Raw genomic sequence first — 24,061 nt, 5'->3', positions numbered from 1 at the left:
CCAGTAAATTCAGGGGAAAGGAGAAAGTTTCTTCCCAGTCAAACTTTAGGATTCATCCTGATTGGAATATTGTGTTCTCATGCCCATCTCTGAACCCATCACTGGGACCGGGGGCTTTGGGTGTGCTGATTATCTAAGCCCCACCTCTGGAACCAGGCCTGGAGCTCCACCTAAGGCACAGAAGGGGTTCTCCCAAAGGAAATCAGGGTACTGTTACCAAAAGAAAGGGGAAAAGGATGCTAGGCACCAAAAATAACAAATACCCACCCTAGACCGCTAACTCTTCAGGGTTCCGTTTATATAAACTTGTGAACTGACTGAGCGCAGGATACAAAGAGTGGCGGTTTCTATGATCTAACAGCGGTGCAATAAATTTGTTAAAATGTCATCAGCCAAACAAAACACATCTGGAGTCCTAATTTTGCTTGAGAGCCACCAGTTTGCTACTACTGGTCTGTATGTTAATTCTGAGAGTTGAAAAAAATGTGCATAGTGTTTATATTATTATAGCTATGTAAACAGTTTTTATGGCAGAGAGAATTAATGTTTTCAAATTCTCTAGGATTCCTGTCGTGCCTCCTGCGGCACTCAGAGAACGTTCTTGGTATCAAGTTGCAAAGATTCTCCCCCTTTACTCTCCCCCGTCACTCAGAATCCAGCTGTGTTGTAGTTTGCTGCATACTTGCCCCAGACTTTGACTGGCAGATACGGTTGCCTACGCCCGGCCTGCTTGGATCTTTTCTTTGTTTTTCTTGGTTGTTGTCATTGATGTTGCAGTTCTTCTTAAATGTCTTCTGATGTCTTATGATCTGTATTTTTACCTGAGAGAGGAGTTTGAAGTTGACAGGAGCTCTGTGAACCTTGGTGGGATTTGTCAACAGACCCGTTCACTTTAAGTGAACAGGCAGGGCGCTTTCTGTTACAATGTCTGGTCTAAATAAAGAACAAGAGGGTCTTTGTTCTTGGATATTGACATCCACACTAGCTATCCTGACAGTTCATTACACAGTTCATTAAATACTTTAGCTAAGAACTGATTCCACAGCTCATTAAATAGCTCAGATGTTTCAATAAGACCCTGACCCCTCCCTTAATCTTTATTTTTTTAATTTATTCATTCATTTTATTTATTTATGCATCCATTCATTTATTTATTCATTTTAATTTATTCATTATTCATTTTATAGTCTGTCTGCAGGTAGGGGAGGGTATAGAATTGACTTCCATATTCAGACCTTCAATTTTATCCCACATTTTCAGGCCTACTCTTTAGTTCCACTGTACCTGCTGCCTGGGCCAAGAGCTTCCATGAGGTGTCACTCAGTATGCAGGCTTTCTGGGGTTTTTTTTTTTTTTCTGTTTATTAATTAGTAATATTTCATCTGCTTTTTGTTCTACAGAAATTTGTTGAGTTTTCTTGTGTATTAGTGGCCTCCTTCCTATTCTCTTTAGTGTTGTGAATTTAAGCCTTTGAAAGGATTCCATTACCATTATCTTCACGGTTTCTTAGAAAGGCGACGACATAAATACATGTGCTCCATTAGTACACCATATTAAACTGGAAGGCTCTACATCCTTTTTTTCCCAAGTAATTTTTAAATCTTGCACACATTAAAGTTCACTCTTTGTGTTGTACAGTTTTAAGGATTTTGACAAATGCATAATGTCATGTATTCAAAATTACAGTATTATACAGAATAGTTTCACCACCCTAAAATCCCTTAGACTTCAACGTATTCTTTACCCTCTGACCCCAACCCCCATAGGACCCCTGGCAAACATTGATCATTTTATTATCTCTGTAGTTTCTTTTTTCCAGAATATAATATAATTGGGATCATACAGTAGATAGCCCTTTCAAACTGGCCTTTTTCACTTAGCAATATGCATTTAAGGTTCCTTCATGTCTTTTTGAGGTTTGACAGCTCCTTTCTTTTTGTTGCTGAATAACATTCCATTGTATGGGTGTATCACAGTTTGTTTATCCATTCACATATTAAAGGACATACTGTGCTTCCAGTTTTTAGTGATTATGAATAAACTTCTGTAAGCATTTGTGTAAGGTTTTGGGGTAGACATAAGTTTTGAACTCAGTTGCTAAGTATTTAGGAGCACAACTGCCCAGGTGTATGCTAAGACTATGCTGAGCTCTGTAAGAAACTGCCAAACTGTCTTCCAAAGTGGCTGACCCATTCTGCATCCCTATTAGTAATGAATGAGAGTTTCTGTTGTTCTGCATTCTTGTCAGCATTTAGTATTGTCAGCTTTTTTAGATTTTAGCCATTTGAAGAGGTGTATAATGGTATCTCATTGTTGCTTAATTTGCAATTCTCTAATGAGAAATTATATTGAACATCTTTTCATATATTACCTATTATCTGTATATCTTCTTAGATGAGGCGTCTGTTCAGATATTTTGCCCATTTTTTTGCCAGCTAGATAGTTAAAAAAAAAACACATCCTTTTAAAAAAAAAACAAAACACACATCCTTTTTTTTTTTTTAATTGCTACATTGTATCCAACTGTATGGCTATTTTCTTATATATTAACTTGTCTTCTACTGATTAACAATTAACTTTGTGATTACAAACCCTGCTGCCATGAACATTCTTGGACATACCTCTATGCACATGTATTTATCTGTAGAATAAATCCCCAGAGGTAGAGTGCTGGATTGAAGGTTGTTGGGAAGTTCCTCTTTGGAGTGTGTGGTGTGTGTGTGTGTGTGTGTGTGTGTTTGGAAAGTGATACTGTATAGTAAGTAAAAGCATGAACTCTGAGGCCAAGCTGCCTGGGCTCATAATCCTGGCTCTCTTCCTTAGCAGTGCTGTGACCTTGGGCAAGTTACTTAAGTTTCTGTCTTGTTTTTCTAATGGGTAAAAATGAGGATTAATATATCACCTTTCTCCTAGGGTTGTGAGGATTAAATGAGTTAATTTCCTGAGGTTCATGTCTGATAATGAACACTCAATCACCATTATCTGTTAATGTTGTTATTCTAGGTTGGATTTAGCAACCGCACTAGTAAAAATAAGCCACTCTTCTCGGTGGGCTGGAGCTGCCCTCTGGCTATTGCTCTTGTGAGTGCTCCTTGGGGGAGGTACAGTGGTCTCTACAGAGGAGCTGCAAGTTCAGGGCCAAGAAGAGAGAGACAGACCTTAGGGAGGGGCTTGGAGCCTTCTTACCCAGTAGTCTACTGAATGTAGCCACTCGAAAGCTGCCCTGTTAGCCGCTGTCCCTCTAGTTCTAGAAGGTGCCTGGCACATAGCTGAATGAATAAATGAATGAGTGAACGAAACCAGGTTTAAGAATTATTTTTTCTTCTCTTTAATTCCTTCCTGTCCTCCTCGGGTCTTCAATAAAGTCTTGTTAACCATTACAGCCTCGCTTTGTTGTGAGCTGCTTGGGAGGGAGGGTGCTGAGGAGGAGGAGAATGTAAGGGAGCATCACAGAGTCATCCTGCCTGAGCGAATGGTAGCAGTCACTGCAGAAGAGACACAGAATGCAGTGCCCAGGGCTCCCCAGGAATACTTGGTGGGGGGAGCCTGCTAAAGGCCTGGACCTCCTGCTTCCACGGAAAGCGATCTGCACTGCTTGTACTTGGGTATTAATAGGAGAATGATCTCTCCAGACTGGGAAGTCTGATATATCTGGGTTAGTACAGGGACTGTTACTTGGTAACCTTTAAGTAAATGACAGCTTTTTACATTTTATTTCTAAAGTTTGGTAAAGACTAAAACTAAACTCCTCATTTGATGCGGTATCCACTCTTCCTCACACCATATCTGACCTCACGTATTATCAATACGGCTCCACACTCAGGACAATATTCCTAGTACAGCTGTTATTTTGGTAAGATGATTGCCAGGTCGAATGGGACTCAGAGACCAGATAGGATAGCAGGGGTCTTGGGCTTTCAACCAGCCCTTCTCAACAGGATAATCTTGCGTTAGAATCTTCAAATTTCAAAGAATCGGTTTCTGTCTCCATAAAATGGGGATACATGCTATAATATCTACCACCTGTCTGAGCTTAAGAGCACATCTTGACATTATATTAAAAGAGAGGGCAAACAAATAAATTAGAAAGGGCAATATACCCTGAAATCTTGACCTGAAAGTCACTATTAATGGGAAAACCATTACAGTATTATATTTCTTTAACATTCCTAGCAGATGCTTGGCTAAGGAAAGATCTCAATTTTGAGCATTCTTTTGGAATGTGGTTATAATTTATTATTCTTATTCTATTTCACCATTCACAAATTGATGTGTTGAAAAATAGATCTATGTTCAAAAGGGGGTTATTTTCCAAAATTAAGTAATATACACAGTAGATGGACAAAACACACATTCACACATACATAATATTTGTGTTAATTGCTCACGTTGGCTCTTTTTTTTTTTTTTTTTGGTGTTGTTGAAAATTAATAAAGGACTTAGCATGGATAGTAAAAACCAAATTAACAAAGACTTATTTGTAGTTACCAGGCGACAATATGGATCCTGAAGCCAGGAAGTTTGTTTGGGAGAAGATTCAGGAAAGATCGAGAAAAGTTCTTGGGACATCAGACCCAAACATGGATCTCTCCAGACAAAAGATTCAAGTCTGCCTCCTATTTTAATAATGAAACAGCTTCCAAGGTCAAGGACCCTCTTGGGGGTCTTCATTTGTGATGCATAACTGGGTGGTTTTTGTTTTGTTGGGGGGAATAAATATTTGAAGGAGGTAACCGAAGAAGGTTATGCGGCTGTTGTGATGTTATTGATACACGGGCTGACGCTATTATGGTGGATGCTATCAGCTACATTATCTTTATGCCTCCAAGGTAATCTGAAGCAGCTGTCCACTGCCTTGGCACTACCTTACACTGAAGTGTCTGCCCCGCCTGGGTACTGTAACCCAAGTCAACCACATGCCTCACAGACAGCTTTCTTTAGCCACTGACAGCATCAAGGAAGGAAGAGCGTGAAGTCGCCGGGGATGGATGCTTCCGAAGGGGGGTTGGCTGCCGAGTGACTCTCAGGGAGGGTGGCCTGGCCATCTCCTAATCTTCTATTTGGGGACAGCCATTAAAAGTCCTTCTCTTCAGGCAAGGAAACAGTCACCTACTATGGAGGTGATCAGAATCCCTGGAAAATTTTCTTTCCCCCTTTGAACTTTGCAATGTTTCACTGCAGGTCATGTCCAGGTGGAAGGCAAGGCTGGCTGAAAGACTGAAATCTCCATCTGGAAGGATGCATCCATTCCCGTGCTCAGCTCTGCTTGCTTGTTTTGGGAACACAAGGGAGACTGCTCCCTTCGATCAGCCCAGCGCAGCCGATACCCCTTCCACCGTCTTTGTTCAGCCCAAGGCCAAAGCGGGCCGACATCCAAGTCACCCACGAAGGGAAGAAGGAACTCCAGAGAAAAGGCGAGATTCCGGCACCCAGTCAGAGAGAAATGGCAGTGCGAACCGGAATTCAAGTAACCACAGTGCTGTCCAGCCCGCGGAGACCCGTGAGGATCTGCCCAGGTCTCTAGATGGGGCATCGGACAGTGAAGCAGTTACTTTTCAGACTTCTATTCCCAGACCATCAATTATTGAAACGCCAGCGGTGAGTGTTCCCAGTGTTACTGTAGAAGGAGTGGTGTTGGGGGAGAGTCCTGTGTTTGGTGAGCGCCTTCAGGAAACAAGCTTGTTTAGCGTTATGAGTGAGTGAGACATTGGGGGAGCTCTTACTAGTGACAGGAAGTGTGTAAAGCCTTTTAAATTCTCACAAGGTTCTCAAAGGATGTGGAGCGAGGCCATGACAATAAGCACCAGGGCCTTGGCAATGGCCAACATTGACCTTTACCTGCCCGTGGTGCTCCAGAGCCAGCAGTGTCTCAACACAAGATGAGGAGAAATAGAGACTGGAAAAGCATTTAAAAATTTTTACTGGTTTGTGAATTTATCTATATGAAGATCCACAATACGAAAGGTTTGATTATAGAATTTAAGAAGTTGCCTCTACTTAAAATGAATCACATGATATTTGGGAAAATTTGGAAAGGACGATCACTGTACACATAGCAGTAAAGAAAGGAACTGGCCTATAAACCTATTCATAATGGGGATGTTTCTGTGATCGTTTTCTGAGACTTAAAGGCAGGAGAGGGAGTTATTTATATATCTACTTTCCTGTTTCTGGAATTACTGAATTTTAACTGTTTTTTTTTTGGTTTGTTTGTTTGTTTTAACATCTTTATTGGAGCATAATTGCTTTACAATGGTGTGTTAGTTTCTGCTTTATAACAAAGTGAATCAGTTGTACATATACATATGTCCCCATATCTCTTCCCTCTTGCGTCTCCCTCCCTCCCACCCTCCCTATCCCACCCCTCTAGGTGGTCACAAAGCACCGAGCTGATCGCCCTGTGCTATGCACCTGCTTCCCACTAGCTATCTAGTTTACGTTTGGTAGTGTATATATGTCCATGCCACTCTCTCACTTTGTCCCAGCTTACCCTTCCCCCTCCCCGTGTCCTCAAGTCGAATATTCTGATTGGATTGAGCTACAAAATCATTTCAAAGTTCCTGGTAATCTCAATTTGGGAGGCAGTGTAGAGGTGGGGTTTCTTGAATGATGTTTTCCAAAGACACCCCTTGAGCATTCTGGGGTTGTATTCCTGACCACGTAGCTTAGGACCAGATTGAAGAAACCGAGAAGGCTTTGGGGATCCATTACTAAGATATTCTGATTTTTGAAGATTATTTTTTCTATCTAGTTTAACAAATCGCTTTTCGTCTGACTTGCTGATTTGAACGCAAGAAGTCTCATTAAGCAATGAAAACTGCCAAACAGTGAAGATAGGATTAAAACAGGATTTTTAAAATAGTTTCACTTGACATTCTACAGGCTTATATTAAATGACTGAAGCTCAGCCTTACTGTCTACATCCTTCTATTCTGAGACTGGACCGAGGATTTCACCAAGCCCTCTGTTATAGCAAGAACTGTAATTTTTTTTCTAAATCAAAATCCAAAACAAACAGAACCCCAAATATTTCTTGTCCAGTTTTCAGTTTATACCCACATCCAGAATAAGACATTTTTAGTAGTACTGTAGTTAGCTTAGTGGATGGCATGGCTAAGATTATATCTGCTGCATTAGTTAAAGGAACAAATGATGAACTATTTTAATGAGCTGGAAGGGTTTCTTTTGGGTAGAGATTCCAGCAACCCAGGACCCACCCTATGTTGCTAAACATAGCAGCAAGTACAAGGGTTGATTTGATTTTATCCTTCTGTGTTAGTGGCATATGTGACACAGGGGTTCAAGGTAAATAAGTGTATTCAAATATAACCAATTCAACGCAGCAGGATAACATCCATATCTGTTGTCCACTTGGTATGAACAAAGCCAAGGATAGACCACAGAGGTGAGGCAGGCCTTAGGATGGAACCAGTCCTAATGCAAATCTGAATATAAGTGTCTCAAAGAGAAATGCACATAAGATGTTTCAAAGGAGGTTGGAAGGTCTAGAAAGGAACATTGCAGGGGAGGTGGAATTTGAGGTTGGTCTAGAAGGAGGTTTAGGATTTTTAAAGGCAGAGATGAAGGGGAGGACCTTGCAATAAAAGGAAACTGTATGAACAAAAGCTTGAATGTAGGGGAATGCAGCATAGGGATAGGCAGGTACGTCTGATTGGCTAAGTTGGAGCGACATCTGGAAAGGTAAATTGAGGCCAAAAGTGGTTTGAAAGCTGTGGTGAGAAGGCAGTGGGGAAGCTTTGAGAATTCTGAGCAGAGGAATGTCACGCTTGGGATTTCATTGTGGGAAGATAAATAGGTGGAGCCACGTAGGATGGATTTGGTTTGGGAAGACTGGAGCTGAGAGGCCATTGTAATCATCCCAGCCTGAGGATGGTCACAGAAGGAACAGCAGGAAGGTGGGGTGGGGGGAGGCAAAGAAGAGAGGACCCCACGGGGTAGCAAACACAGCAGTGGACTCTGGTCCCAAACTGAGCAGGGAAGAGAACAAGACCAAACTGGGAGTGATGAAATGGAAACACTGCAAAATTAAGTGCCAGGGTGTGCAGTCCTGTGGGCGTAGTAAATGGGCATCTGTTTTGGTTCAGATTTGAGGAGCTGATATTCACGGAGCACTTGCTGTACGCCAGCCATTCTCCTGAGCGCTTTACATAGAGTATCCTATTGTTACATGGTTACAGTGAGGTGCCTATTCTTACAAGTTCCATTGTACAGATGAGAACACTGACCCTCAGAGAGGGTAAGACACTTGCCCAAGGTCACAGAGGGAGGAAGTAGTAGACCCAGGATTGGAGCCCAGTTCTGTTTGATGCCAAAGTCTATCCTCTGAAGTACAACATGCTTCTACTGCTTATTATTTGTATGATGTTTGAGGATTTACAGTCAAGTATTCATACCTGAATTCATACCTTTTATTTATTTTTTTTTTAAATTTTATTTATTTATTTATTTATTTATTTATTTATTTATGGCTGTGTTGGGTCTTCGTTTCTGTGCGAGGGCTTTCTCTAGTTGCGGCAAGTGGGGGCCACTCTTCATCGCGGTGCGTGGGCCTCTCACTATCGTGGCCTCTCTTGTTGCGGAGCACAAGCTCCAGACGCGCAGGCTCAGTAGTTGTGGCTCATGGGCCTAGTTGCTCCGCGGCATGTGGGATCCTCCCAGACCAGGGCTCGAACCCGTGTCCCCTGCATTGGCAGGCAGACTCTCAACCACTGCGCCACCAGGGAAGCCCCATACCTTTTATTTTTATTAATTTGCTTAACATTGTTTTATCTTAGTTTCATGGTGTATAACACTAGGGAAAGAGACGCTTTCTACTTTGCCTCCTGCTGATGACAAGTCTTTGTGAATGACAGTGTGGGAATGCTGTGAGATCTTCGCATTAAAAGTGCTATAGGACTGCCCAGATTTTTCATTACCTGGTAATTTTGTCGTGACATGTTTCCTCTCAGAAGATGATGAATGAGCTTCTTTATTACAATCTTGCCTGGAGGCAAAATATTTCTCTTTTGGATGCACTGATCCTCATGGTTTAAGCTGTCTTAGAAGAGGCAACAAATAATACTTTCTTTTTTAAGAGCTCAGCCTCGGCACATAATCATAGCTGAGAAATGAGTCCCTCTATCTGTCTTTAGCTTCCTGGGGTTCAGACAGGAGGGTGAGTCATTTAAATGTGAAACAACATCTGGTCTGAGCAGGAAAGCCCAAGATAGGGAGGCCAAGTGAACTAATTAAAGAGGAAAGGTTTTCGTTTGTGTAAATAGACGTGCGCACATCTGTGTTTCTGAAGTGATGCCAATTAGTCTTCAACTTTTTTGTGGTCATCTCTTCCCTGATCCAGGACTAAAATCAAAGTGATAACAACCCTAAAAGTGGAATATGTCTTATAATTGCTGCTATCTTCTGATTATAATTATTTTCTTTCTTAGTGGTCTTACAATGGAAAAGTCTTATAATGGGTGGGATCGTGGAGTCAATGAAATACAGCAGTAGGCTGTTTACTCTTTTTTTTTCAGCCAAGAAGTACTGTGTTCTTAATCTGTTCCAGGACCGCACTAGTGCTGGAGAAACAAAGATAGTTTAAGACAGAGTCCGTGAAGCTGCTTACGTTCTGGTAGGAGATACGGTTGGGTAACTGGGCAGTGTCAGTGCAGTACAAGAAGGCTTATGGGTCAGTACTGGACACCATAGGAGCACATGGAAGAGACTCCCGTCTTAGCCTTGGGAAGACAAGGGGGGCTGAATATATGGAGAAGGATTTCTACTTTATTCTTTTACCATTGCACGTCAGACCCAACACTGCCTTCTTCTTAGCTGAATGGTGCTATTTTTCTCCTCTCTCCCTCTCCCTTGACAAATCTGGCAGTGTAAGAAAGGCACAGCTCCCACAAGAAGCAACTAAGGGCTTCAGAGTCAGTTTGGAATTTTCAGAAAGTCTTTCTATAGCAGTGGTAAGTTTTCATCTAATTCTTTTTTTTTTTTTAATATTTATTTATTTATTTATTTTATTTATTTTTGGCTGTGCTGGGTCTTAGCTGCGGCAGGCGGGATCTTCACTGCAGCGTGAGGGCTTCTCTCTCTCTAGTTGAGGCGCGCGGGCTTAGCTGCGCCGCGGCATGTGGGATCTTCAGGGACGGAACCCGCGTCCCCGGCGTTGGCAGGCGATGCTTTGCCACTGGACCACCGGGGCAGTCCCTTCATCTAGTTCTTACGCCAACAAAGTAGCCAGCCTAACACAGGAAGAGAAAGTAACTGTGGTTCGGGAAATCATTCCTGGGTATTTTAACTAAAAGTCTACTTTACAAAAAGGAAGGGAAACAGAGCCTGTAGTGCAGTTGCTAACTGCACTGCTTTTTGTAACAGGCTGGCTTAGCTACTAGACAGAGAAGTGGTAACCAAGACATCCCCAGAACGCAAATCGTGGTCTGGACCCAGCATCACAGGCTCAGGTGGTCACTCCTTTCACACTGTTGTGCAATCATCATTACCATCCATCTCCAGAACCTTTTTCACCTTTTCCAGCTCAAACTCTGTATCCGTAAAACACTGACTCCCCATTGGCCCCTCTTCCCACTCCCTGGCAACTACCATTCTACCTCCTGTCCCTATGAATTTAACTACTCTAAGTACCTCACGTAAGTGGAATCACACAGTATTGTCCTTTTGTGTCTAGCTTATTTCACTTAGCATAATGTCCTCAAGGTTCATCCATGTTGAAATGTGTCAGAATGTCCTTCCTTTTTAAGGCAGAATAATATTCCATTGTATTTTTATACCACATTTTGTTTACATATTCATCCACCAATGAACACTTGGGTCATTTCCACCTTCTGGCAATTGAGGTTATTGCTTTTATGAACATGGGTATACAAATAACTCTTCAAAACCTTGTCTTCAATTCTTTTGAGTATATACCCATAAGGAGAATTGCTGAATCATATGGTAATTCTATCTTTGCTTTTTTGAGGAGCTGACATACTGTTTTCTATAGTGGTTGTACCACTTTATATTCCCACCAACAATGCACGAGTGTTCCAATTTCTCCACATCCATGCCGCCACTTGTTGCTTTTTGAAGTTTTGTTTGTTTTGATAATAGCCATTCTATTGGGTATGCAGTGGTGTCTCACTGTGGTTTTGATCTGCATTTCCCTAATGATTAGTGATATTGAGCATCTTTTCATGTGCATATTGGCCATTTGTTATATTCTTTGGAAAAATGTCTATTCAAGGCCTTTGCCCATTTTAAACTTGAGTTGTTTATTTTATGTTGTTGAATTATAGGAGTTCCTTATATATTCTGGTTATTAATTCCTTGTCAGATATATGATTTGTAAATGTTTTCTCCCATTCTGTGGGTTGCCTTTTCATTCTGTTCATAGTGTCCTTTGATGTACAAAAATTTTAATTTTGATGAAGTCTAATTTATCTATTTATTCTTTTGTTGCCTGTGCTTTTTCTGTCATATTTAAGAAATCATTGCCAAATCTAATATCATTAAGTTTTCTCTATGTATTCTTCTTAGACTTTTATAGTCTTAGCTCTTACATTTAGGTCTCTTGAGTTAATTTTTATATCTGGTATAAGTTAAGGATCCAAATGCATTCTTTTGCACATGGATATCCAATTTTCCCAACACTGTATGTTGAAAAGACTATCCTTTCCCCGTTGAATGCTCATGGCATCCCTGTGAAAAATCATTTGACCATGTATATGAAGGTTTATTTCTGGGTCCTCTATTCTATTCCACTGGTCTATATGTCTGTCTTTATGCTAGTACCACACTGTTTTGATTACTGTAGTTTGTAGTAAGTTTTGAAATCAGGACATGTGAGACCTCCAACTTTGTTCTTTTTCAAGATGGTTTTGGTTATTTGGGGTCCATTGAGATTCCATATGAATTTTAGGATGGATTTTTCTATTTCTTCAAAAAAGTTTTTGGGATTTTGATAAGGATTGCATTGAATCTATAGATCGCTTGGATAGTATTGACATCTTAAAAACATTAGGTCTTCTAATCCGTGAATATAGTTTGTCTTTCCATTTATTTGTGCCTTTTAAAATTTCTTTCAGCGATGTTTTATAGTTTTCAGTATACAAGTCTTTTGCCTCCTAGGTTATGTTTATCCCTGGGTATTTTATTCTTTTTGATGCTATTGAAAATGAAATTGTTTTCTTAATTTCCTTTTCTGATCCTTCGTTGTTGGTGTGTAGAAATGCAACTGGTTCTTTTGTACATAGGTTTTTCATCCTGTGATTTTGCAGAATACATTTATTAGTTTGAATAGTTGTGTGTATATCTGTGGAATTTTTATATTATATATATATGAGATCATTATAATCTGTGAACAGAGATAATTTTACTTCTTCCTTTCCAATTTGGATGCCTTTTATTTCTTTTTCTTGTCTAAATGATCTGACTGGAACTTTCAATACTATTCAGCAATATTGTGTTCAATAGAAGTGGCAGAAGTGAACATCCTTGTCTTGTTCCTGATCTTAGAGGATAAGCTTTCAGTCTTTCACCATTTAGTATGATCCTATCATTGAATACAATGTGGGTTTTTCATATATGTCCTTTATTATATGAAGTAATTTCCTTCTATTCCTAGTTTGTTGAGTATTTTTATCATGAAAGGGAATTAAATTTTCTCAATGTTTTTTCTGCATCAGTTGATATGATCATATTTTCCCCCTTCATACTGTTAATATGTTGTTGTATTGATTGATTTTTTTTGTATGTTGAACCATCTTTGTATTCCAGGATTAAATGGTATAATCCCACTTGGTCATGGTATAATCCTTTTAATATGTTATGGAATTATGTTTGCTAGTATTTTGTTGAGGATTGTTGCATCAATAGTTATCAGGGATATTGATCTCTAGTTTTCTTTTCTTGTAGTGTCTTTGTCTGACTTGGACATCAGGGTAATGCTTGCCTCATAGAATGAGTTAGGAAGTGTTCCACTCTCTTCAATTTTTTGGAAGCTTTTGAGAAGGGTTGGTGTTAATTCGTTTTTGTTTTTTTGTTGTTAATTCTTTACATGTTTGGTAAAATTCACCAGTGAATCTGGCCCAAGGCTTTTCTTTGTTAGGAGGTTTTTGGTTTCTGATTCAATCTCCTTACTAGTAATAGGTCTGTTCAGATTTTCTATTTCTTCATGATTCAGTCTTGGTGAAGAGAAGCCACTTTGATAGCACCACTTAAGTATGTTAATCACAATCCTGATTACCACTTGTTGAGCACTATTAATAGTTTAGGGTAGTGCTAAATGCTTTACATGGATTAGCTCATTTGATCCTTCTAATCCTTCTACAATGTTAGCTCCTGATAATCCCAATCAATTCTCAGCTCAAAACCCTCCAACGGCTCTCTCATTCACTCAGAATAAAAATCAAGTCTTCACAGTAGCCCATAGGTTCTTTACAAAGTATGTCCCATTACCTCTCTGAACTCACCTCCTACTGATGGGGAAATTAAGACTAAGTGGAGTTAGGCATCTGATCCATTTCCACTCTAAGGGTAACCTTTGCAGCAGGCTGGGAAGCTCAATTCAACCAGTCAAAGCATCACTTTCTTGGGCTGTACAGAACTCATGCTGCCAATAACTGAATAGCTGTTAATTCTGTTCTCCTTGTCTAGGCTCCACGCCCATCCTTACTCTTCTCTTGGCACAGTCTCTGTTAAGACCTAGGATAGTTAATTAAGTGGGTTTCAGCTTCCTTGGTTAGAATCAGATTCCAGCTATGCTCTCTTGGCCATGTTAATTGGAATTTGGTGTTGGAGAGGCTCCTGGATACATATTAACAGAAAAACTCATGGAGATATTCACCTCCATAGGCAACTGATCTCATTCAACAAATTAATTTTATTTTCAATGTCTTAAAGTTGCCTTGAAGTCAAGCCTTGGGAATACCATCTGTAGAGGGCAGTGCTGCTTAGAAGCATATTGTAAACTTCTATGTAAACATCTGTCACTCCCTCATCCCACCCTAACTCTGCATCCCCTTTATTTAAGCATCATTAGGGGAAACTGTGCTAGGCTGCATTTCTACTTTCTAGTACAAACTAGTGTTCCTGCATTTCTTTAGAATGAAATCTTCCCTTCTTTTTCCTATGGACCCTAATAGAAGAGAACAGAATTCTAGGCTACCTATTAAAAAAAATACCCTATTAAGAAAGCTTTCTGCTAGACAGATGATTTGACATAAAAGCAATTCTAATAGAAAGCAACTTACAGACCCATGCAATCGAATGTTAGTTTTCTAGTTCCTTTTCATACTCTTAGCAAAATCACAAACTGCCCCCCTCGACACACACACGCCAACACCAACAAGAAGGGTATCTTAACAAGCTGGTGGGAATACCATACCATTCATTTTAAGCCCTGATAATTTCTTACACTAAGTTTCTACTTTCAAAAGATGTTAAACATAGTGGCATGATAGTGCATGATATACCCAGTGTACTCAGACAGGAATTTTCCAATCCAGATATTCAGTTGCATCCCAACCGGAAAAGAGAGAGACAGCTTCTTGGATTCTCTTAGAATGAAATAAAATAAATAGTCCTCATAAAACCGTGCAAATTTTACATCAAACCACTTTGACTATTGGAGACCATCCATAAAAGACGACATGATGGCAAAAATGCAAAATTTTCAGACAATTTAGAGCTGAGGGGCATGTATGTTCCAAACTAAGAAAAAAGTTGAGTGCATAATTTTAGCAAATTTTAAACCATTGTTCTCAAGTGAGGTTACTCCTGAGTTCACAATTCAGATAAGAATTATATATATTTTCTAAGGTGGTGTTGATATGTTGGAGGGAGAGGTACAAAAGGAAGAGGTCAGCCCATTTCTGAGCCGCACCTGTTTCTAGCTTATCAGAGAGAACCTGGCAATCTGCCCATGACCTGGTTGATCCTTTGCCCTCCTTTTCACCGGTGGTTAATAAAAGAGCAGGGTTTACTTTGTTCATAGGCAATGGCCTGGGAGTGTCTAACCAAAGAGTCACCAAGGAGATTCCAAGACCCATTTTCCCAAAATAACTGCTTCTGTAGAGTTGGGATTTCCATCCTCTTGATTATATAATAGGTAGTCGTCCTTTAGTCAAAAAAATCTGCTATTTCACTCGCTGAGTATACTGGAAACTTTAAAATTTCATATGCTCCAGAAACCATAGAGACTAGTTGAATGAATGTGCTATATCAATCATGGGAAGTTAAAGGCTTTTTTCTAGCCAAGGACATGTGTTAATCTGATCTGAGCTGCCTTTAGTTTTGCACTCACAGTTCCTCCTTTCCAAAGAAAATAGATCTCATCACATTAACACTTTTTCCAATATGAGGTTGACACACTCGCTTTTGTAATTCTGCACCGGGGAGGTGAGAGTTTGGAAATTTGAGGCAATTAGAGGAAGAGGGAGTCTCCACAAAGGGCACAGGACCTGCTATGGGAAGTGTTTATGATTTTGTTGTGGGAAGCTGGTTTGTGGGTATCCCACGTTCAGTTAAATGGAAAATGACAGCCCTAGCAACTGTTATATTTTTACATAAAACAACATAGTCTTATAAAAAGTTCAAATGTGATATATGTATACCTATAATTGGAGCCAATTTAAAGTTATCTCTTTTAAAAAATCACTTATATATGGCCAAGTAATCTTCACCAAAGCCACCAAGGATACACAATGGGGAAAAGACAGTCTCTTCAATAAATGGTGCTGGGAAAACTGGGTATCTACATGCAAAAGAATGAAATTGGACCCTTATCTTACACCAAACACAAAGATCAACCCCAAATGAATTAAAGACTTAAATGTAAGACCTGAAACCTCAAATCTCCTAGAAGAAAACAGGGGAAAAAACACTTGACATGGGCCTTGGCAATGAGTTTTTGGATTTGACATCAAAAGCACAGGCAACAAAAGCAAAAGTAAACAATTGGGGCTATATCAAACCAAAAAGCATATGCACAGCAAAGGAAACAATCAACAAAATTAAAAGGCAGCCTACAGATTGGGAGAAAATATTTGCAAATCATATATATGATAAGGGGCTAATAAAATATATCAGGAACTCATACAATTCAATAGCAAAAAAACCCCAAATAACCCAATTAAAAGATGGATAAGGGCCCTGTATAGACACTTCATCAAAGAAGACACACAAATGTCCAATAGGTACATGAAAAGAGGTTTAATATCACTAATAATCAAGGAAATGCAAACCACAATGAGATATCACTTCATACCTGTTAGGATGGCTATTATCAAGAAGCCAAAAGATAAATATTGGCAAGGATGTGGAGAAAAGAGAACCCTTATGCACTGTTGATGGGGTGTAAATTGGTAAGCCATTATGGAAAACAGTATGGTGGTTCCTCAAAAAATTAAAAATAGAACTACCATATGATTCAGCAATTCCACTTCTGGGTATATATCCAAAGGAAATAAGATCACTACCTTGAAGAGATATCTGCACCCCCATGATCACAGTGGGGTTATTCACAGTAGCCAAGACATGGAAACAACCCAAGTAACTGTCAACGAATGAATGGATAAAGATAATGTGATACACACACACACACACACACACACACACACACACACACAGGAATATTATTCAGCCTTAAAAAAATGGAAACCCTGTCGTCTGTGACAACATGGATAAACCTAAAGAACATTATGCTAAGTGAAATAAGCCAGACACAGAAAGACAAATACTGCATGATCTCACTTACGTGTGGAGTTCAACTAAAAAAGTTGAACTCATAGTAACAGAGTGATTGTTGCCCAAGGTAGTGGGTAGTGGGGGAAAGGGGAGATGTTGATCAAAGGTACAAACTTTCAGTTTTAAGATGAATAAGTTCTGGAGACCTAATGGACAGCATGGTGACCATAGTTAATAATAACATACTATATCCTTGAAATTAACTAGGAGAGTAGATCTCAAGTGTTCTTACCACACACACAAAAAGAGGTAACTATGTGAGATGATGCATATGTTAGCTAATTGTGGTAATCATTTCGCAATGTATACAGATATCGACACATTACGTTGTATACTTGAAATATATACAATTTTTGTTTGTCAATCGCTCTTCAGTAAAGCTGGAAAAAATCACTTTCCCTCATCTACTTTCTGATGTACTGACTCAAGGGGGAAGGAAGGAGGCACTAGAGCTGGGGAGTTGCTGGCCATCAGGAAGTGCTGGCCATCCCCCGCTTGTGAAAGATAGTTGTGAGAAAAATCATGTATGTAGAGGCCAAATAAATGGTGAGATCTTGGGACTTCCCTGGTGGTGCAGTGGTTAAGAATCCACCTGCCAACACAGGGGACACGGGTTCAATCCCTGGTCCGGGAAGATCCCACGTGCTGCAGAGCAACTAAGCCCGTGCACCACAACTACTGAGCCTGAGCTCTAGAGCCCATGAGCCACAACTACTGAAGCTGGCATACCTGGAGCCTGTGTTCTGCAAAAAGAGAAGCGCCCGCAATGAGAAGCCTGCACACGGCAACAAAGAGAAGCCCGCACTCGCCACAACTAGAGAAAGCCCACGCGCAGCAACGAAGACCCAATGCAGCCAAAAATAAATAAATAAAATATAAATAAATTAAAAGAAAAGGGTGAGATCTTGTGTAAGGAAGCTCTTGAACAGGAACATCAATGCACATGCCCTTAACCAGTAATATCCTCTTTGACTGAGCTGGATGTTTTAGGAGACACACACACAGGAAGCAGGAAGGAAGGAAGAAGAGCAACTGAATAGACTCTGCTACATAGTCAGGTGATGGCTCTCCTAGCTGGCTCTCCATCCCAGGGCTTTTCCTAGGATTCCAGGAAGCCTGTCTCTGGACTGAGTCTCTGCCAGGACCCACCTAACCTGGATGTTTAATACTGGAGTCTCTGAAGGGAGAGGTATCTTGGTGTGGTGGTGTTGCAAGTTGACCCGAGTTATTTTGACCATTCAGAATTGTCCAGTAAACAGTGGTAGCCTCCAACAAGTAGAGGCGCCTGGGGGCTCCATGTCTACCCACCCACAACTTGCTCCCCAGTGATGTGCTTCACTAAAGAAAGTCTCACGTGAGTCCTGCCACGGGTACAAACATCTGTTGGCGAGAGGGCACAAAAAGAAGCATCTTCCCTGACCCTGAATGCTGGAAGAAGTTCCCTAGCTCTTGTCCTTTTACGTAGTAGCCCTTGGCATGAATAGAATGATACATAGGAAGGTGACAGTATTCTAAAGGCAAAACCAGCAAGCCACGCAAGTCAAATGGGGTGAAGAGCCCTCTGTTGGATGTGGGTCCAGGACCAACTGGAGTTTAAGATCCAGGATGCGATAAAGGAGTTGGACTTCTGAACTGGCCACCTTCTCATACTTCATTTTACAAAGGCAAAAACTCTGGTCAGTCAAGGACCTTGAATACCATTCATTTCACAAGGGGAAAATAATTTCCAAAATCTCTTAGGCTAATAACAAATCCTCTAGTTGAGATTTAGCTAGCCTCATGTGGAACATTTGCTGTGGTCATCTCTGGATGTAGATACCTGAATAGGGTGCTTCAAATACTAACTAAGCACCTCTGAGTGTAGCCTCCAAAACTTTCTTTGCTCTCAAGAAGGAACACAAGGAAAAATGTTCTGGACTTTGGCCTTTGGACGTTGTTGGGTGAGGATGGGATGCTTGGCGCTGCTCTAGCCATCCTGTAAGTGGGAGAGGACAGACGTGTAGATAAAAGCAAATAACCTTGAGATGGTGGAGTAGGAAGAAAGAACCTGGGTTCCCGAAGATGCCACGGAAGCACTTCAAGTGCAACTCACTGCCCAGGGGATACAGATACTCAAAAGTGTTTACGCCGAAGTATTAAAAAATAATTACAGATGTTTTCACAAGGGTGATCCAGACTGACTCACCTATCCCCGGGAATTTCCAGGTGGTCTCACGGTCATCTCGAATTCAACGTGTGCAGAAATGAACTACCCTTCCCCCTAAACCTCCTCTTCCATGGATCACTTAGGATGCTTTTAGCTGTAAGAAACAGACAAACTTACATTTAGACACTATGTAAATGTATTATGTCGCTTAAAAACAAGCCCCAAGGGCGGGTGGCTTTGGAATGGGTTGATTCAGCAGTTCAATGAAGCCATGGAGCATCTAGCATCTTCCATCTTTCTGCTTAGCCATCCATGGCCTTGGCTTCACCAACGTGTGTTTCCCTTGGTGGTGATGAAATGGCCCCCAGCAGCAGCTGGGTCACGTGACTTGCCCCTCCCCCTCTAACCTCCCACACACTTGGGACAATCCCTCCTCGTAACGTTATTGTTCTGTCCCCTTCTCTGTCACCATCCCCAGTACCTAGTTCCAGGCTGGTGCCTTCTCCTGGGCTGGCCAAGTATTTGGTGTTTACCTCAATTAAAGCACTTATTAACCTGCACCATATTTGTTCGTATGTCTGGCTGTCCCACTACACTAGGCTGTGAGGAGCTTGAGGGCAGGGGCTGTATCTTTTTTCCTTTTTACCTATGATGGGCAGTGCCTAGAACAACGCTGGACATGTAGAAGATACTTAACAAATATTTATTGAATGAATTAAAGGATGAATCAGCAAAATCAAAATCAGGGGAGAGGTTTATTGTACATGAGCCTTTTCACAGAGCCTTATCATTTCACCTTTGTTTAGTGTTGCCAATATCTTTGTGATCCATTCCTTGTTTTAGAAATGGATGGAAATAATTTAAGACCACACCAGACAACAGGGGTCAAGATATTTTCCCTTTGAAGGATGAACTGTTTATTACTCAGGTTTAATACAAATGAGCCGGAAAAACTTATTTTCAAGTGAACTCAGCTAGAGGAAGCAGTTTTCTTTCAACTGTCCTTCTAGACTATTTTCTGGAGCCCTCAGTGAATTTCCCACATGGCAAAGAACTAACCTCTTTATGCTTCTGTTTACCTATTTGCAAAATGAGAATAATGAGAGTTTTTATTATTCTAGTGCCGTATTGGAAAAAATGACTATTTATACAGAAATTTAAGAAATACAGGAGAAAATAGAGAATATTAATAACACAAATGATGACACCATTAAAACGGGAGCTGAAGAAAACAAAGAGATGCATTCACCTCATTACTCTCTGTGACTTTAATAGCATGTGGAGAAGTATATAGATAATCTTGTTCACATTATTAAGACCCTGAGCTGTATTAAAGACACTGCAATAATGGCTTAAACTTTTTTTCACAATTCTGACTTTACAACGTTTTTGGCTGAAAGAAAAAAATTTTTTTTCTGATTTGCAAAGAACTCAGTATCTAAAAGATATTTTTAGTTAATCTGATTAAAGCATAAAGCATATGATTTTGCACTTAATGGGTTACTTTCTAAACCTGAGATAAAAGCCAATGATGTACATATTATTGTCAAGTTAGAGGGTGTTAATGGAGAAAAAAAGTAATTTGATTGAATAAGGAACAAATCATTTCATTCAGCAGGTTATTTCTTCTGTGCTTTCAGTAGTTGGTGTGAAGTCTAACTTGGGAGCTTTAAAGTTTTCAGTCATTCCTTGGTTCAACAAACGTTAATGGGGGCCTAACACATGCTGGGGTAGCTGCTGAGTTTGCCACAAAGAACCAAGCACTCATTTTGCCTTGGAGCTGCTTCCCATTAGTTAGGACAGGAGTCAGGCAAAGAAAACAACAAAAAACAAAAAACAAAGAAAAGCAGCTGCAAAATGAGGTCATCAATGCCAAAATGGCATTAACATTGATCTCATTTCTACGCCTTATTGTTCAAAGCATTATACAGTTATACACACTCTTTTCTTTCCCATCCAATGAAACTGCCATAAACCCAAATGATCACATATCAGTTTCTCATAATTACAGTCTCAAACTTTTCCCATTTTGCTGTCTCCTGTCTCCCCATTTCCATTGTGTCCTTTATCGTTCTTGTCTCCTTTTCTCCTGACTCATGCTTCGGCATTTCTGCTGTCACAGGGGGTCTCTATCTCTAAGATCATTGATTCACTTAGTCATTGATTCATTCATTCATTGATTCATTCCCCTTTCAATTGTGAAAGGGACTCTGTCAGTTCTGGAAAAACAAAAGGAAGAAGACATACTTCTTTCTCTTAAGGAGCTTACCGTCTGAACGACAGAGACAGAAACTTCAGTAACAACGTTGGTGCCATGGTAGACGTATGGGGTACTAAGCAGGTGGGCAGTGAATCAACGCTGCACGAGAGCAGGGTCTCAAAGCTAGAAGGTGTTCACCAGGTAAGCAAGGCAGAGAAAGGCAGTAGGTGGCCAAGAACCTGACTCCAATTGGCTTAAACAGGAAGGACATTTCTTATCTCACATAACTAGATGTCCAGAGGTTGGCTGCCTTTGGAGTTGCTGAAAGAAGCAAAGGGATGGAATCGTGAAAAGACAGTGTCCTCCGGTGGCACTTTCAGGCTCTGGGGCAGACCCTCTCATGTCACAAGCCCATTTAGCCCCCTGGGGGGATATTCATCTATCTCAAAGTGGATGACTAGATTTTTTCAATGAAACTTTTATTAAGAAGTTAAGGAAATGGAACAAATATAGAGAGGGTTGAAAAGAATGTTTACAGAGCACAGAGATTCTCTTTTTAAATCCACTTGCAGGCCGTCTGTGTTCTGCTTTTCTTTCAACTAACCTGGGAATGTATGTCAGCAGTCCCAGCAGCCCAGCCCAGACTTTGAACTTCAGGTGAAAGTTTTGCATTCCTCTGCTCCTCAGGGACCAGCTTGTTGGCACCTCCTGCAGACGGGAACCCCAGGCTGGGCATCTAGGACATCCCTCCCCTCCTACCCCCTGCAGACATGCTCTGCTCTCTTGGAAGAAGACACGTTCCCTGCTGGCCCGTAAGGTATTTTCCTGGGCATAGAAGCACGAACTCAGGCCTGTCTCCTAAATACCTCTTTGACTTCAGGTCTTTGAAACGATATTCTTATCCCAGGCTAGTTTTAAAATCCATGTTTGCTTCAGGTATTCACTAGCCAATTGTTACGGCCAATTCTTCACTTTAGATTTTCTGTACTTCTCGTGCTTGCATGTGGCACCATCTTTCCTGCGTGACCATCTGGATTATAATTCATTGTCTCCAGAGGCCATAAGCGAAACCCCTCTTTGAGTTCCAAAGGCTCACTGTTGAATGACCTACTGGATTGTTTATTCCTGTCTGAGGGAGCTTCCAATGGGTGGCTCATTTGCAGGACACAAATGACAAGTCCCCAGCCAAGGTTGACCAGCTCTCCCATTGTCTTTTTGGATCATGGTGGAGTTCAGTGAGGAGCAATCCTTCAGAAACTAATTGCTAAGTTTTACAGCAGCAGAATTGCTTTACAAGGACAGTACCGAAACCAGACTTGATTCCCATGGATTCATTCCTTTATCCAACAAGTATTTAGCAAGAACATGAAATGTGACCAGGCACCGTTCTAGGAACTAGATAGCCAACCGGTTGTGAAGAAAACAGCCCTTGTGGAGACGCCAGCCTACCGAGGGAGGCACACAATAAATAAGATAAATTTATATAAGTTATATAATATGTTACAGATAGTAATAACTGCAGGAGAGAAATGAAGCAAGGGAAAGGATGTAAAATGTTGGGGGTGAGTGGGTGCAGAAATTCTGGAGAGGGTGGCCAGAAAGGATCTCGTTCTTATTTTGGGTTGATGCCTTAGTCTGTTGGGGTTACTATAACAAAAGACTACAGACATGGTTTATAAACAACAGAAATTTATTTCTCCTAGTTCCAGATACTGGAGTTCTGAGAGCAGGGTGCCAGTATGGTCAGGTGAGGGCCCTCTTCCCAGTTAAGACTTCTTGCTGTGTCCTCACATGGCAGAAGGGGCAAGGGAACTCTCTGGGGTCTCTTTTATAAGGGCATTAATCCCTTTCATCAGGGCTCCACCCTCATGACCTAATCACCTCCCAAAGGCACCACCCCCTAATACCATCAGCTTGGGCATTAGGTTTTCAAATATGAATCTGGGGGTGGGGACACAAACATTCAATACACATTGTTCACGCTGCTGTTTAACTGATGAACAGTTCCATCCCATTCTTTATCCCAGTTGTTCTCAACCCTGGCTGCATCTAGAATCATTTGGGGGAGTTTTTTTTTTTTTTTTTTTTAATTGCTAATACTAACACTGACTAATAATTCTAGCACTCTCAGAATTTGTATTTAATGCATCAGAGCTGGGACTATTGCATCAGTATTTTAAAAGCTTTCCCCAGAGAGATGCAACATGTAACAGCTTCTTCATTGTTCTTTTACCCTCACATTTTTTGAGATCCTTAAGGAAAACAATGCCCAGTACCAGATGTGAAGGATTCCTGATAATTCCTTTGTAAAGTGAATGGTGAAAAGAAGGGAAAAGGAAGTTTCTGTGATTTAGTTTGTTTTTTAAGTGACTATTTCCTACTCAGTAAGTCATGCCTTTTCAAATCTCCTTTGAAGCTTAAAACAAAAATCGCCCTATCAGCACTATATGTAGATGTATTTTCCCTCCTACCATGCAAATAGGATCAATGGCATCCTTCAAATATTAGGCTCAAAAGCATAGTTATATACTTGGCAACGAACTGACAATCTTTCAGAATTCACCTTCAAGTTCCATGACCTGCCTCTCTAAGAAAGAAGGACCTAGATGGCTTTATAAAGAGAATAAGAAAGAGAATGGCTTTATCCTTCCTTCTTTGGAACCAGTTCCAACCAAATTATTTCCACCCTAACTGAGAGCTTGTTGCTTTTCCTTTACTATGACATTATCAGGAGAAGACTCTGCCTGCTTTAAGAAACCCTCAATGCTACCACCCTTTCTTCGGCTGCTGGAGATTCTTTCCCCATAGTTTCTACTACATGACAAAGCAGTTTTTTTTTTTTAAAGTTGAGTTTTAGTTGTGTTTTCTTGTTTATTTATTTATTTATTTATTTTTGGCTGCGTTGGGTCTTCGTTTCTGTGCGAGGGCTTTCTCCAGTTGCGGCGAGCAGGGGCCACTCTTCATCG

At 40.7% G+C, this 24,061-nt stretch overlaps 1 long non-coding RNA gene across 1 annotated transcript; it reads right to left on the bottom strand.

Annotated features, from left to right (window-relative positions):
• Positions 1 to 717: 717 nt before the first annotated feature.
• Positions 718 to 23,923, bottom strand: LOC309625739. Its single transcript, XR_014242722.1, has 3 exons — positions 18,935 to 23,923; positions 8,755 to 10,247; positions 718 to 8,414 (listed from the first exon to the last, which is right to left on the bottom strand). It is a non-coding gene; the product is annotated as an uncharacterized lncRNA (long non-coding RNA).
• Between the last annotated feature and the right edge of the window lie 138 nt (positions 23,924 to 24,061).

This window comes from Balaenoptera borealis (genome assembly GCF_965194805.1).
Source record: "Balaenoptera borealis genome assembly, chromosome: 3".
Taxonomy (NCBI): Eukaryota; Metazoa; Chordata; class Mammalia; order Artiodactyla; family Balaenopteridae; genus Balaenoptera; species Balaenoptera borealis.
This window is presented reverse-complemented; position numbering and strand designations above follow the sequence as displayed.